General features: G+C 48.8%; 1 protein-coding gene across 1 annotated transcript in view; it reads left to right on the top strand.

The window, feature by feature from the left end:
• LOC122715966 overlaps positions 1 to 16,150 on the top strand; it is a 37,191-nt gene extending 21,041 nt beyond the window's left edge. The window contains exon 6 of the transcript XR_006346927.1: positions 16,126 to 16,150. The gene's annotated coding sequence lies outside the window, so the exon portion shown is untranslated. The remainder of the gene's footprint in view (positions 1 to 16,125) is intronic.
• The last annotated feature ends 423 nt before the right edge of the window (positions 16,151 to 16,573 follow it).

The raw sequence follows: 16,573 nt of genomic DNA, 5'->3' as shown, positions 1-16,573 counted from the left end.
CTCCTCCGCTCGATTCTCACGGATAACATCGCTCCTCCTCCTCCTCCGTAATTGCTCCATTTCACTTCTCTTCTTTTCTCTCTTTTTTTTTTTTCTTCTTCCCCTCTCGCAATCCTCCTTCGCGAAAAATCTCTTTCTTATCCTCGATTCGAAGATACTTAACAATTCTCGATCGAAACGGGAAAAGGGAAAAGGGAGGAAAGGAACCGGTGAAGCATCGATTACGGAACCCCGTCGGTTAACCCCGTGGCGGCCAGGTGGACGCGTAGAAGGCGCCCGGTGGTAAGAAGAGCTGTAAAACCGATCCCTCGCGCCAGATTAAGGTGTCGCAAAAGTGAATAAGCAAACCTAAAAGACGTGCTGCGAATAATGAAAACTGGCCGGTTTCTTCTTTGCTTCCAACCTCGGACAGTTTTGCAGGTATATAACCGTGCATTGACTCGCCCCTTTTTCCGATCCATCCTAAATCAAAAGTCCTTGCCTCGTATAGTTTTTCCACTCTCGACAATGGTGGACGGAGCAACGAGAGGCGCCGTTTCTTCCCTCCACGTGATTTTCCGGTTAATGGTAGCATCAAGGCGTTCCACGCGTTCGTAACGAGCAAATGTTTTTATTACCGGAATAATATCGATTCAAAATCCTCGATCCCCGATGCTGACGATTGATCTCGAGGATACGGTGGCGAAACTGGAAACTTCGAATCGAGATTTCGAAGAATCGTTCTCCTCGTTTTGAAAGACGAAGCGGCGGAAATGCTGCTCATAGTTCGATTCCCCCTTGGGCAAAAAAGCGGGCCAGTCCATAATTTAACGTCTACTTTCTCGAGGACACGGAATTTGGAGGCTACGCGTACGCACGTACGTGGCTAATAGCGGCAAGCGCGTTGGGGGGAAAATACGCGAGACGAAGGAAGGAAAAAGTGGATGAAGATGTTTAGGAAAGATGTTGGCGAAACCTGCCGTCGAATCGAGCATTTCGGAATCGGTGTTGTCCAGTTTGCCGGACCGTTCTGGCTGCCGCGCCTTTCCTCTTCATCGTCCCACTTGTTGCCGACCGCAGCCGGGCACGAGGCTCATGCTGATGCCTTGTTAACATCCGCGAAACGACCATCAAGAATCCCAAAGAGGTTGCCGCATTAGAACCGGCCGGGAGTAGAGGAAGCTGCTCTGGGTGACTGGCTTCCATGTAGATTTGTCAGACGCAATAATATCGTCTACCTACTTCGGCCCCGAGCCATGTTAAAAGGATTCCTATATAACGTTACGAGCTGGCAATTTCGAGACTCGAGTAATGGCGATAGATAAGGAAGAGGTTGTAAACAATTCCACCGTTCTTTCTCCCGTTGTTCGAAATTCGACCGTAAACGATCCTACGAGAGACACCGTAACACGTTTTCCAACCTTCCTCGAATTTCGCTCCTTTTTTTCTCTCCTTCTCTCTCGTAATATCCTTCTTTCCAACGCGAGATAAGGATAGAATCAACGCTCGAATTGAAACAATCGCATTTTCGCGAATCGATCGATGATTTCTCAGAAACGAGAAAGAAATGGAGCGAGCGAATTTCGAAAATTCGAGAAAACGAATCATAACCCGATTAACCCGACCGATTGGATGCGGTCGGAGATGCCGCGTTATCGCGTCGAAGGGCGAAAAATGGTGGAGAAGAAAGAAATGGCGCGGGCTCGGACTCGGTTCGGCTCGGTTCGTGGTATTTGGTTTCGCGATAGGCCCAGCCGAGCAAGGCGCAAAATATGCAGAGTCGAGGTGAGGAGAGATCTCGTCGGCGGGATGAAACGGGATCACCCGCACGTGGGAAAGTGCGAGGTTTGACCGTGGGGGGTCTTGGTCCTGTTCCATCCTGCCCGGTCTTCTACCCTCTCTCGTTCTTCCACCCCCTCCATTTCGCCCACTCTTTGCTTCCAGAACGGAGGAGCTGTCCCCGCAATGCGGAATCGTATTTCTTTCGGCAGAGCTGTCCGAGCTGTATAAGCCGGTCGGTCGGTGGCCAGCTTCTCTACAGTCCCTTCGTAACGGCGTCTCTATGAACACTGTGAGACCACGCTACCCGCCATTTTGTCGCGCATCGACGAACACGACGACCGCGTCGCCACGAAGCGTCGACTCAGAATGGAAAATACTTGTATTTTCGCTCACGCCCGCTATTACGTATTTCGTTCTACGCCACGGATCGAGGTTCTCGACCACGCATTCGTGTCACCGAAAATCTCGCAAATATTGCTTTTCTTATTAATCGTATCGTGCAATTTTTTTTTTTCATTTATCCCACGCATAAAGCAATCTCATTAATTCGCGTACGTGGAATCGTCGAGCTGGGAAGGAAGGAAAGAATAAAGATAGCTAATTTTTTTTCTCTCTACGACACATCCTATAAAGCAATCTTAATTAATTCGCGTACGTCGAATCATCAAGGAAAGGAAGGAAAGAATAACGACGGCTAATTTTTCCTCTTTCAAAAGATCTTTTTCAAAAGATTCCCGCTATTTTTGTTCTTTTCGTTTCGTTTATAAAATGTACCTGTTATATATAACGGTGGTAGAACTGCCCTCTATTAATGCACGCATATTTGTATCCAGACTTCTCCGATTACCACGAGCGAAGGTTTGCTTTCGGTCGGCCGGACCACCGGCGATACACGCAGAAGAATCGCTTTAATTTTTCCGACACTGTTGTCAAATACATCACCGGCCGGGCGATAATATATTAGCGACCCAAACTCTGCCCGGAGTATTTGAATTCTTCTGCGCCTCATTTCTGAAACCAAGATTTACTTATCGGTCAAGGATTAGAACGACTATTGGATTTCTCTTCGTAAAATAAAGCGCGAGAATTCCTGAAAGTTCGAGTAAAAAATATATATATATGTATGTACGTATGTATATCTCGTTCCAAGAAGCGAGTATTTTAACGTATTCGTATTCGTATTCGTTTCGAACGTAAGTCGATGGTTGGCCGGTGAAAGGAAATCTCAGTGACGGAAATAAGGCGAGGATTGACGAATCGTTGGAGGAGAGAGAGAGAGAGAGAGCGCTCGGTCGCTCCGAGTGCATTATCCGAGAAAAGCGAGCTAATAAGCCTAGAGGGTTAGAGGATAGAGGATCGATTCTATATTTCGTATATAACAGAAAGAAGAGGACGGCGTGTATCGACGGCGTTTATCGATTGCAGTGGTTGGGTGGCGAGAGAATCTCGTTTCTCGTTAGTCTCGTGAGAGGGGTCGGCCACTATCGTGTCGCTTGAAGAGAAGTTCAAAGATCCGAAGGTGACGATATCGAACCGTGAGTCGCCAACGACGATGCTGATGACCTGCACGGAGCCTCCTCGAGCTTGCGTCTCGTATAGACGTTCGCCAACTAGACCATCACGTATATATTTATATCGTCGTAAATTTTTTTACACCTCTCCCCCCGTATATATTATTTTTTCGCGCGAATGAATCGCGAATCGCGTTAATTGTCCTCAAAAAAAAAAAAAAAAAAAAAAAAAGAGAAAAAAAGAACGCGTAAACGCGGGATCGTTCGAAAAATTAACGTTCCACCGATTCTAACTGGTCGACGAACGAAGGCTGCCGTTCGTTCATTCACGAATGCGTCACAATGCTCGTAACTAGCAGATCTCTATCGTCGAGACCCGAAGAGATATACCTAGGCCACGTATTATCGTAGAAAAATCGAAGCCAACCAACACCGCGTCTCGTTTTACGGGGGTAGTTATATACGCGTATACGTGTACACGACATTTACGTGGACGCGTATATGGATGCATCGGTGAAAGGAAGACGGCACCGTTGACAGGAGAAAGAGAGGAGCAGAGTCGAGCACGACAAGCTGGCGCCACTTTAGGCCCATCCGAGTCCTTTCTCCACCGGCCTCCTCCCTCCCTCCCTCCTCCTTCATCCTCTTTTCCTCGTCCGCTCTTCTCTTTTTCACCGGTCTCTCACCCCGCTCCCTTCTATCCGCTACCAACAGGCCGACAACAATCCCTTTCGGATTTGGCAACATTCCTTCGCACGCTAAATGCGCAACAATAGGCTTGTTTGGACTATGATTTAGGGGCCGGTTCGACGCTTCGCCCATCGAGCGCGGTTATCCACCTCTCGTGCCCGCTCCTCCCGCCTATTATCTATCTTCGATTCATCCTCGGGAAACCGAACCACCTTCCTTTGTATTCCTTGCTGTTTTTCTTCCTTCGCGACCTCTTCGTCTCTTCCCCTGCGTTTTCTTTCCAACGCATTTCGCATTCGACGTTTCAATTCGTTCGGCTCGGCAACACTTTCAACGCGGTGGAAAACGGCGAGGAAACTCTTCTTTCTTTCTTTCTTTCTTCTTCTCTTTCGATAAGCGAAGCGGATAATTTTCGATAATCGGCCGATTTTCCGTTCGCGCCACCATTGCTACACCTTCGGCCAGGTGTAATGGCGTGAAAATACTCGTGCTACTTAAGTAGTGGCATCGAGTGGCGTCATGCTCCGCCCTCTCGGTTTCACGCTTCTCAAACTTTGCCGATCTGCGAACATAATCTGCGAGCAAATCAGGATTTCACGGGCCGGCTGTTGCGGACGCTTCTCGGACAGATCTACGAAGGTCCTTCGCTCCATCTCTCCACCTACCTACCAACCAACCACCTCACGGATATTATATCGTCCACGTCGAAATGCGCGTTAAATCGAGCGTCGACTCTCTTTCCTTTTTTCTTCGTCGATCGACAGCGAGCCGAGGTCGCGATCGCGCCTCGAAAACGGTCGGGGGTTCCTTCTCCTTTTCCCCTCTAAAAAGGGGAGGGGAGGGGAGAAAAAAATATCGGATTTATTTTTAAAGCGAAGAATTTCATATATGTATACCTACTAGAAACATGGCGCATTAGCGAAGAAAACGTGGTATGATCGGTGAAGAAATTCTCGTTGAGGAGCGTGCAGTGGCGACGTGGTCGTGAGTATGGTACTCGCGATTTCGCTAGCAAGCAGATCGTATGCCGAGGCACGTCTGGGCCACATAGGCCGTGGAAAAGAACCCCGAAGAGGTCCATATAACGTAGCAATAACGCGCTTTGCCAGACGTTGGCGACAACACGCCGGCAAATTGTATGCACGCACAGGTACATTGTTTGCGACCGAGCATTCGAAACGGCCAGCCATCAACTCGCCACCTCGAAAACGATTGCTCGGGAAGAGCGATAGGTAGGAAGCGAGCGAGCACCTCCTATGTTTGCAACTGTTTTCTACATCTCGAAAAAAATATCATCGATATCCTCGCTTCCTTCCCGAATATCCGAAATATTCCTCCATCTCGGAATCAAAAGAAAGGAAAGAAAAAGGAAAAATTGATCGAGTCAAGCAACGTTCGATGACGTTTTGTATTACGCGATTAACCGCGTTCCGCGGAATGAAACGAAGCGTGGTCCGAGACGAGCGAGAGAGAGAGAGACAGAGACAGAGAGAGAGAGAGAAGTCGTACGGATGATTAAAGGACGATGGGATGCGCGTAGTTTAGAGAGAGAGAGAGAGAGAGGGAGAGAAAGGGAAAAAAGTCAGTACATCAAAATCGCATCTGGCGAAGGCGAAGGCGAAGGCGGATTGTGGGCCTGCATTGTCGAGGAGTGTGCATTGTAGCCGACGGCTCAAAGTTAAGTGCCGCCAAAGGAAAGGTGGAGGGAAAAAGAGAAGAAAAGAGGGTAAGCCGAGTTTCGGAGTTGTGCGCATTCCTCCGAGGTGCCCGCAGGACGATCGGTGGATCACCCGAGTACACTTCCTGGCGTTCCTCCATTGTCGTTCCAACGCCATTCATCGGCGCGCCAGTGGGACCCCACACGGCGATTCCGACGGAAAAGATCGACCTTCGAAAACGACGCGTACACCTACCTGGGATAAGAAGCGGCGCGAAACGCGTGAAAGCAAATGGCGCGCGAGATCTTTCCCTCCTTCCTTCTTCGCCCCTACCGAATTTCCAACCAACGATTTCGCGCCGTCTCTCGCGCTTTCTTCTCTTCGAATAACCACCCCCCTCCCCCAACGATTTTCCACCTGGTTGGATCCCCTCTCGCGAAACGGAAACGAAGAGGGGAGAGACATAATTTGGCAGGCATTAACGAGGGCACGGGAAAGGAGGATAGAGAGGATGCCGGCTCCCAATTCCCTGATTCACGACCGCGTCGGGCCCCGTAAACCCATCAAACCTGGCAAATATTTGGTCTGGAGAGGAGAGGAGGAAGGCGCGTTGGCGGGGCCCTAAACTCACCACAGGCACGAGACCCCCTTAATGAAATTACAGGGGGAGGGGGAGGCGCTGCCGGCCAATTAGCGTGAGAATGTCGAGCGGCGGTAGTGTTAGGGGGTGTCGGATAGAAGATCCTGCTCCTCGTACGAAGGACGAAGGAAGAGGTTTTGGGTGAGGGAGAGGGAGAGAGAGAGAGAGAGAGAGAGAAGGAAAGAAAGAAGCTGGTCGATCTTTCGAGGCTATCTTCGTCGTTTCGTTAGGACCTACCTGAGTAGCCCGGGGGACGACTCATCGTCGGGACCAAACACGACGGTTTTCGGGTCCCGAGAGTGCCTTATTCCTCGGTGTTGTATGTGGCTATTGAGTTGTCGGGCCCGCGGGGGACACATACCGAAACCTCGTGAAACACGATCGGACACGGATGCACACGAGCACGCAAACAAACAGAACTATTCTTCTATAGACAGGGGGATACCACACCGGTATCCGATTGATCTCTTTCCTCCTCTGCGCCCCCTTCCCCCTGCGCCTCTTTTCCCTTCTATTTCTCTCTCCCTCCTCTTCCTAAGTGGACACCGTGATAATTTAACTCTCGATTTCTTTCCACGCTACGTACGTCTCACGACCCGTTTAGATTTGTTACCGAGTCGCAATCAATTTACAACCTCTTTCTTCCCCTTCCACTCTCGTTTACTTCACGCGCGACCGTTTCGCTTCCCGATCGCGATTCTTCTCCTCGCTGAATTTTTTTATCCTTCTCATTTAACGACAAATATACGATTTTTCTCAAACAACAACCACGAATAATAAGAATCGAAATCTCGCGCGGTTTGGAAGGAAGAGTAGAAGCGGAGTAGAGCGCGATAAGAAGCGGTGAAAAGCCGTTTTTACACCGTGGCGGTGCAAAGAGGTGGGGGCCACGTTCCATCCACGTTCGCCCGAACTATATATCGAGCCCCGTAATCTCGATCCGGTTTAAAGCTAAAAAATGTCACGGTCCCCGCTCAGGTGGGATAGGCTAAGGGCGGGACGTGAAGCTATGCCGTTCTCTCGCGAGGGTGCCACGCCGCTTTCCCACCCCTTCTTCCCATCCCCGAAACTCCCATAAATGCGTTTACCGCGACAAAAGCTAAACCGTCCCGTCTCCCGTCTCCCGTTCGCCTTTCTCTCCTCGCGCTTTCGCCCTTCCCCCCGCCCGTCTTAAAAGCGGCCACTTTGACTGAGTTTCGGGCCCCTCCGTCTATCTGATCGTTCGAGAAAAGAGGAAAAAAAACCGGTAAAATCACGATGTTGTCAGTCCCAGAAGGCGGCTACCCACAAAGCTCCGAGGTGGCCGTTGGGCCGGGAGGGGGGGATCCGGAGGCCCGCGCCACGGGGGTCTGGCCAAAGCTAATAGAGAAATCACCGTGGCGCTGATACTTCCCACTATTGGTAACGCCGTTTCGACGAGCTGTAACAACGAGAGGGCCTCCTACCTACCTCCTACGAGCCTCGTAAATCCGGACGCTTGTATACAGTCCAACCAAACCTTCCCCTCTCCTCCTCCTCCTCTCCTTTCCTCGACCGAGATCACGAGCCGACCCCTAGAGCTAGCCGAATTTTCGATCCGAAACATCCGCGGGATATCGATCGTTTGTCAAATCTAACGATAATCGATCCCTTTCGATTCGACTTCCTTTCGAAATCCCGTCATTTGTTATCGCGCAATTAGCCGGCGTTAACTGAACGTCAGCCTGAACGATATCGTCCATTTCTCGCCGCTACCACGCGAGCAATTCCTTTCTCCTTCGTTTTTCGTTCGTAAACCGAGCGAAGTAGAAGGAGAGAAGGTATGGAAATTTTTCGACTCGTCGCGGAGCGGAAAATTAACGACGGTGCGATCGAAATATATATATATATAAATATAAATAGGTATGGAAAATTTTCAAAGTCGACAACGTTGGAAAGTTTAACGAGGCGTCGATTGGGAAAGGAAGGCGCTCGTTCGAGGGCGAGAGAGAAACGTATGGTACGGTTGATGGCGGCTGAGAACCGTGAAAAATTAAGGGCGTGCGGCCACGTGATTTGTGGCTCGGAGCAAACTACGAACGAGCGAACGTTTGTTGATGCCGCCGTGTTAGACGCAACCTTTACGCGCAAGTGCACGCCTACCAACTCGGAACAGCGGTAAGCGCATCGGTAACAAGGAACACTTTACACGAGCGTAACGTGTTGTCAAACACTCGATACCCTCTCCCCCTAGCGGAGACACGCCACGTGTCATCGTGCCACGAGACGTAAATCGGTTCCATTTCGCGCCATTTGATCGATAAACTCGGAGGAAGAAAAGAAAGAGAAGAGGAAATATCCGCCGAGTTCCATCCGATAGAGAAGAAAAATACAGTATTTCTACAAACGGGTTTCCAGGGTGCCGAAAAAAGGATGATCCTAACGTGGGAAAGGAAAGCAGCGAACGTTTTGGAAGCCTCGTGCTTCGTTGGTTTCGATCTCGGCCCAATGAATGAGAGATACGAGACGCTTGCCCACGGCAACCGCGTTCATTGAGCTCCTACCTCATTCGAGGGTTGAAGGGAAGGAGCAAAAGGAGAAAACGGGGGGAGAGGAGGAAGAAGGAGGAGAAGAAGAAGAAGAAGAAGAAGAAGAAGAATCAGCGGGATAAGAAGCTGGAAAAGGGAAAGCAGCGCGGAGAGAGAGGAGCTCGAAGGAGCTGGCTCGGTTCGTTCGGTCTCCGCTGTTTCTGGTGTCGCGTTACCATGGACTCCACAAAGGATCGCGCATGATTCTTATCTGAGTATCGCCTAACTTGTTAACATACCTAACCTGGCTGAGGAGCTCACGAAGGATTCACCCGCCACCTCGGGACAACTCAATTCCAACTCGTCTCTCCTCGTCTCTCTACCGTCAGCTCCTTCAACCTTCGCCTCTCTCTCTCTCTCTCTGCCTCTATCCATTCTCTTCTCCTCTCTACTCTTTTCTGCCGCCTATTCCCGTTTTTAATGGTGGTGAGTTAAGATAACGACCTTGTACGCATTTGGACGCTTATGCTCCGTTTATATCGGCCGACCGGGCCTAGATCGGGGCCCGGTCTGCTAATGCATCGCACGCAAAAGACGAATGGAGAAGGTCCTCGAGACATGAATATTTATCTCTTCCGATTGGAGAAGCACTTTTGCCAAAGGAAAGGTGCCGTGCTTAAATACCGTACGCCAAACTCCCGTATTCCAGCCTTTCACGCGTGTCCACCTTCTTCTTTCGATACGCGACTTTCCATCCTTTTGCTGCTCTCCGATTACCCTCCTCGTCACGGATAGAGAGAGAGAGAGAGGGAGAGACGTCGATTAAGGGTCACTCGAATTTATTTAAATTTGACTAAGTGCGTCTCTTAATCGAAGAGTTAATCGAATCTTGAATTTTTTCGAGAATGCAAAGATACGTCCGATGCAAATGGGAGTAGCGTCGATTTCCTTTTTTTCGTAGCTGCGATTTCGCGCGAAGGGAAAAATGTAAAAAGGAGCGCGCATCCAATTTTGGACGAGGAGGAGGAGCGGAAGCCCGATCAAATGTCAAACAGAGGCGGCGGCGCGATGCGCGTCTGGAAGGGAGAAAAAAAAAAAGAAAAAGACGCGGCTGGGACGAAACGCGTAGGACGAGACGTAAAGGCAGAGAGGTAGACAAGACCGATAACGTTCACGAGAGGGATAAAGCTCGGCGAGTTTACGCTCGTTAAAATGTCGCCGGTGGACAGAACGAGTAAGTCATCCTCGGTTTATGCTAATCTCGCTGCCGGCTAGCCTCCACGGTCAATAAATCCCGGAAAAATATGCCCCAATTACCGAAATGACTCATCAAGTAATTGCGCATAAAACAAACCGCCCCGCGGGAGATGGCCACGCCACGATAACGGGGTTGCCTTTGCATTCGGAGCACACACGGGACCAAATAAGAACGTAGATAAGGCATACTTTCCCAAGGCGCTCGGAACGATCGACCAGATTTACTGTAACCGTGTCGGAATTTGGGCGAACCTTCTGCTTCTGCTCGCGTATATCCTTTATCGCGCGGTAATGGAAAACTCTTGGAACAACCTCGAATTAAACGATTCGATTCGATCATTTTTCCCGCTCGAGAAACCTCGGTGGATTTCGTTCACGTAAAATCGAATTTCTCTGAATTCGAAATATTTCGTTCGAGAGATTTACGGATAAAACGAATTCTTTCTTTTTATAATCCCTCGGCATCTTTATTTGTTCGACTCGGTTGTACGCGTGGTTGCATACCCGTAAGGCTGTTGCGCGACAGGTATCGGTATTTGATTGAAAAGAAAAATCTCTTCGCGCGGAAATAGTAAGAAACGACGATATACGAGCAGACGTCGAGAGATGAAACGCCTGTGCACCCGTAAAAATTCGTGGATTTCGCTCGCAACAAGATTCATCTCGAAATTGCGAGCTCCAGGAAGAGTCTCCGCCGTGTCAACTGGCGAAACTACATCAATACTTAATCGGTATCGAAGGTTTCTACGTTAACGTCTTTCAGTTACCACAAAGCGGCTTCTCCCTTTCGATAGAGATGCCTTTCCTTTCCAACGATTTCAAATTTTCCGCTTTTTCGCGCCAAAAATCTGTCCGATCAAAATATCCTCTCTTCTCTTCGATATTCCCGTTTTCCGTTATTCCCGTTTTCCGTTATCCCCGTTTCATTTATTCACGGATTATTGTCGAAAAAAAGCGAAAAAAGAAACGAAGAAAAAACGTACATACACAATATACTACCAATCTTCCAAAACGCATTCCTCTTACGGTAGCGTGGAAGAGATACTTTTCACAGGGACGTATAAATTAGATTCCGCGATAACACGATAAATTGCACGGAATGCGTGTAAACGTCCGGCCGTTACCCGTCAGAACGATATTTCACGTTCGTTGGCGGGATGGGCCGCGCGTCTCTCCACTTCGAATGGGGTAATAAAGAGCGCGCGATTCCCGAATCGAGTGATTTAAAATTTAATAAAACGAGGGTTCGTAGGTTTTGTCAGTGCAATACGCGGTTGCAAGGATATTCCATTTTTTCGTATCGCGTCGTAGGAAGGCAGATCGCGAGGCGAATAAATCGTGGGAAAGGCCCGCGGCTACCTAGAAGTTTTACGGGCGACCGGTGGCGCGCGAGGAGAGCCGCGAGGCGGCACCGATTTGCCAACGACTCGCTTCTTCCACGAAAACCGATCGCCGACTCTAGTTATCGCGTTTATTCGGCCCGTTGCCTTCTGCGACGTTACTGATTGTCAGGGGGGCGTGTCCAACGCTGTTTTCTAACGGTGCCCCGTTTTTGCCGCAACGGATAGCGGGCAGACTTTTCTTCTCCGTGTCCCGAGAAGAAGAAGAAGAAGAGGAGGAGAAGGAGGAGGAGGAGGAGGAAGACTTTCGACTTTCGTCGCGGCTAGGAAGCGAACGATTGAGGCTCGGACCGACGACGACTTCTTCGGCCGGTTTCAAATCAAACAAAGTCGGGAGGCCCCGACAGTTTTGCATAACGCGGCTCGCTTTCTTCCAGGTGTCTCGCGAGTCGACACTGCCGGAAGAACGAATCGAGGATACGTCGTCGCGCTACCTGCATTTTTCTTCCTCTCGCGTTGTCTTTGTTTTTTTTCTATTCTCCTATCGATACGGAATACGATATCTTTCGTCTTTCGCGTCGTTCCCCGAGTTTACCATTATACCATACACGCGTTATATGGGTAAACGTGTAAAAAACGTGTATAATTTATCTCAAGAGTTTACGACTGGTTTACATTTTTTTCAGATACTAAATGCGTGTGTCGGTAGCGCAGCTTCCTCACTACCCATCAAATTAGATAGAAATTCCTTTCTCGCTTTCTCTCCTCCGAGTCTCGACGAGCGTTAAATGAATTCCCGGCTCACTGCCCTTCCAAAGATATATTTCACATTTTATGATTTGTGGAACGTTCTCCTCTTTTTTTTAAATCAAACTCGCGCCACGCTACAGCCGAAAGAAAGAGACGAAACGACGATTAGAAAGATTATTGGAAAGGATAACGCGAGAGTAGCGAGTGGCTCGCCGGTCGTCGGCGATTATCGAGACGACGATCGAGAGAAGAAAAAGGCGCGGAAAGCGCGGTTAGCGGTTTCGCGCGAGTTGCGGATACGAAGGAAAGGGAGGAAAGGGAGCGGTCGCCTCCAATTACACGACGTTCCTTTAATTATGCAGCACCGGTGGACCGGGCACGGACAGTTCGTAGGAGGTAAGCAACGGGTTTAATTTGGGTCCGGGGAGTTTGGGTGGAGAGAGGCCGGTGCCCGGGGCGCCATACGTGGGAATATAAGCTGGTCCACGGTGGATGGATCGGTATGGGTGGGCCCCGTCTACGCCACACGTTCCTCCGTGTCCTTGGTCCTCGGTCCGCCCGACACGGTCGCCCCGTTTCTGTCCTCTTCTGCGGTTCCTCTGCTCTCCCGCGGAACAACGCACGAAACGAGAGCTCGCCATTACCTTCCACTTGCCGCTTTCTAATCAACTCGTTTTTACCGGTTAGCGAATTTTACCCCTGCATCGTAACTAGATCGGGGCCATCCCGGTTAACCGAGATCCAACAATTAGCGGCTAATCGACCTTCTTGCGCCGTTTTTGCTCCCCGCATTTTCTCTGTTCCGCGTTGCGAGCAAACCTCTTAACGTCCAGTAAACGGATACCGCGAGAAAGTCGTAAAATTTATTCTCCCTCTCTCTCTCTCTCTAAATACGTCTTCTACGAGACGTCCATCTCTTTCGTAGGTTTCTTAATATCTCTCTCGCTCGGTTTCTTAATACGCGCGTATAGGAGATGGTGGTAAGTATTTTTCAAAAAAGGTTCCCGATTTTTAAAGATGCAATCGAAAGTAGGAAAGAAAGAAATCCCATCGCCATGGGAATAAATCCTCGAACATCCTTCTTAGGGGTTCGTTTCGTACACAATGAACGTATTAGAGGCTAGAAACGGAAACGTTGGTACGACTGTAAGGCGATAGTGATATCTCGATGACGATAAAATGCGATTACCATTGCGAGAGCGAAATCCTTCTCTCTCGGGACGGACAGACAGGCGGCGGAGAGCGGCCCTAGGTTGGAAAGCGGTCCGTAAACAAAGATCAGCGCGGAATCAGCGGCCCATTGAATCGGCCGAGATCTCGCGCCCGTCCAAAATGCCAACTTACGATCGTACGTTTTCGCGGCCGACAATATGCGCGTAATGCTAATCCACTTTCATTGCTCCGCTTGCTCGAAAGATACTTCTTTCGGACGTCGACCGGCGCGCGACCGAGCCGTCGCTGCGATACGCGCTTCATTCAATCGAGTGACGAAAACTAACCGGTCGAGTAAATTGGAAGAATTTTAATCGTGGCCAATGGAGGCCGGTCGCTCGACGAAATTCACGGTCGAGAAGCGAGCGAGCTGATAAATTGCGTTTGCGATCGAGTTGATCCTTCGATTCGAGAGCTTAGCGAATCATCGACGCGGCGTGAAATCTTAAATCGGACTTTGCCCGCTCCAATTTCGAATAATGGTGGTCCGCGTGGAGGGATAAGGTCGTGCGTCTCGCGCACGGGTTGCATCCTCCCCGTGGGGAGACGTGGTCGAGAGTGGGCTGCATTCCACTTTCAAAGGGATACCGAGCGAATTTGAATATCGGTCGATCAGCGGTGCCGTCTGGCGATCTTCCTCGAAACCGTGCTACACCAACCTGTGACCCCTTTTGTTCGTTCGTGCGATCCATTTTAACAGACCTACCGATCATATTTTCTTTTCCACTTTGTTACGTAAAACGGTTTTCTTTTCGGATCACATCTTTCGGATCTGGAGACGATTTCGAGCGAAAAGTCATTTTCGTGTGGAAAGTCATTTGGATTGAAGCGCGGATCATTCGTCGTAAGATATTCAATTAATACGATAATATTTAATAATATCAACGAGATTCTAATAATGTTTTTAACGGAGACAAAAATATTTAGAATTTGAGAAATTTAATTTTAGAAATCGCTATAATAAATCCTTCAGCGTTGAAATACGAGGTTAAAAACGAAACTCGTTTAAGCGTCTGTGTATATATCTATATATATATCGTTCTACGAGTTTTTCGTCCAATTTTTCACATTTTCCATCGAATCGTTGATAACCACAACGATTAATTACGAAACGATCAAAAATAACAAATTAAACAGTTGGTTTTATAATCTATTAAAGTATTAAATTACCGCTAATTTCTCGATTTTAATTACGATAATGATTCTCGATGAAGAGATCGGCGGTGATACGTGTCACGGAAGATCGTGCCATATTTTATACGAATCGTCGTATTCGCTCCAGATTAAAAGTGTGCGAAAACTACACGACAAGTTAATAACCTTCCGACGATCAGATAAGTCGGTGTTTTATCGTATTTTAGCGGCGGAGACCTGTTTCCCTCCTACGCCGTTTCCTTATGCCCAACGACAAAGCGAATCCGGCTTTACATATTTTAATGAGAAACTGCAAAACTTGCAAACTTTCTTTTTCTTCTTTTCTCTTTATAAACGTCACCGATCGACAACCATCGTATTTAAAATATTTCTTCTCAATGCTCAATCGAATTATCGTCCGTATTGCATAAATGATTCAAAATTTCCGATAAAAAGATCTGATTGCAATCGTACGATTCGTTAACACAACTTGTTACAAATTTGAAGAGGAAACACCATCTCTGTCTCGTTCTTCGAAAATATCGATATTCGATATTCGATATCGTGTTCGAACGATAAGCGAGTTCAAGAATTAGAGAAGAAAAACGCGAAAATTTTTTATTATTATTCTGAAAAAAAAAAAAAAGAAAAAAAGAATCATCGATTTTCGATTATCGTCGTACGAATGTCGTACGAAAGTCGCCTAGTATCGAAGCGACGCTCCTTAAAGTATCTACGAACTAAAGAATTATCGTAACAATAAATTATCTTGTAAAGAATATATCGCAATAAATACAGATAAACGTAGATAACGCAGAGTCGTCATATCCGGTAACGTTTTAACGTACAAAACGTTTATTTTCACCGGTGGATGTTCGAGAGAGATCGAGAAAACACCTCGTATAAAACGGCGATTGTTCGGATCAAGTTGAGATCCAAGTAATTTCCAAAAACCGTCGGACGTCACGTATCCGTTCGTGAAAACGTAGTTGCGACGCAGGTTGAAGGTGGTGTATGTAAGAAACGGAACCGTAACAATGCCAGTTTTTTCCCCCTCCCCCTCCTTCTTCTCGTGGAGGGAGGCGGCGAGAGCACAGAAGGAAAAATTATAAACGAGTTCCAACTCGCGGATAATTACAATTTACGCGTAACGTCGAAAGAATCTCGGTGGCAGCGGAAGAAGGAGCGTTGGTAGCAAAGGAGGCCTGCAGGGACAGTGGGATACACTACATTGTCCGCCGGCATCTTAAGATCTACGCCACGAAGGTGTTTACGCGGTTTCCGAGAAGCGCGCTTCGTTTTTGCTTAGACCTGTTCCTCCGTTCCTCCGCTTCGTCGGTGTCCTCGGGATCGAAGACCGTTTCCTCTCGCTTACCTACCGCCTTTACTTCCCTGGCGGTCGCTTAATGACTGTCCAGTGACAAATAAACCGCTCGCCCCGGCTGGCTAGCTCCGCATCGTCTCGCCCTCGGACGAGTTGTTTCGCGTTGTTGTTGCTCGGATAATCGCCTATCGGAGAAACTGGGCCTCCGAGTTCCGATCGACGTTCTCGAGAGGAGGATTCGGATGCTTCGCACGATTATATTTCCTCGGCCCGGATCGTTTCTCCGGATCCAGTTCCACGGGATCACGAACCCGCCATTCTTCTGCCTCGCTAATAATACTGCTAATCGACCAGGAGGAAAGAGAGAGAGAGAGAGAGAGAGAGAGAGTAGTAGTCTCGTTTTCGATTTACACGCGAAAGGTATAATAATCGTATACCTGATCGAGAGCGATGATCTTTCTCTCGCTTTTTACGATCCGATAACACGAGGATATAGGTGGAGGGAGTCGCGCAAGACGCGCGGACTAGCGGTGGTTGTCCGAGGGATCGAGGATCGCGGTGCAAAGAGTCGAAACCGCAGTTGGGCCGCGCACACGGTATGCGGACATGAAAGATTAGACAGCGATTCCGCGTCGCGTACGCGTGCGCTTCGAGCGTAAGGATTCTGATTCGAGGCAACAGGTCGTCGTTGGGAAGGCGCGTTTGCTGGCAGGGCGCGGCCATGAAGCCGCGGCAAGGGTGAGAAAAGGATAGGGGGAGGGGAGGGGAGAGGCGAGTAACGAACAAGACGGGTCTGGAGAGGAGAGAGGT

This window comes from Apis laboriosa, unplaced genomic scaffold (genome assembly GCF_014066325.1).
Source record: "Apis laboriosa isolate Shangri-la unplaced genomic scaffold, ASM1406632v1 scaffold40_cov151, whole genome shotgun sequence".
In the NCBI taxonomy this organism is placed as follows: domain Eukaryota; kingdom Metazoa; phylum Arthropoda; class Insecta; order Hymenoptera; family Apidae; genus Apis; species Apis laboriosa.
The sequence above is the reverse complement of the archived record's forward strand: the minus strand, read 5'-3'. Positions and strand labels throughout refer to the sequence as shown.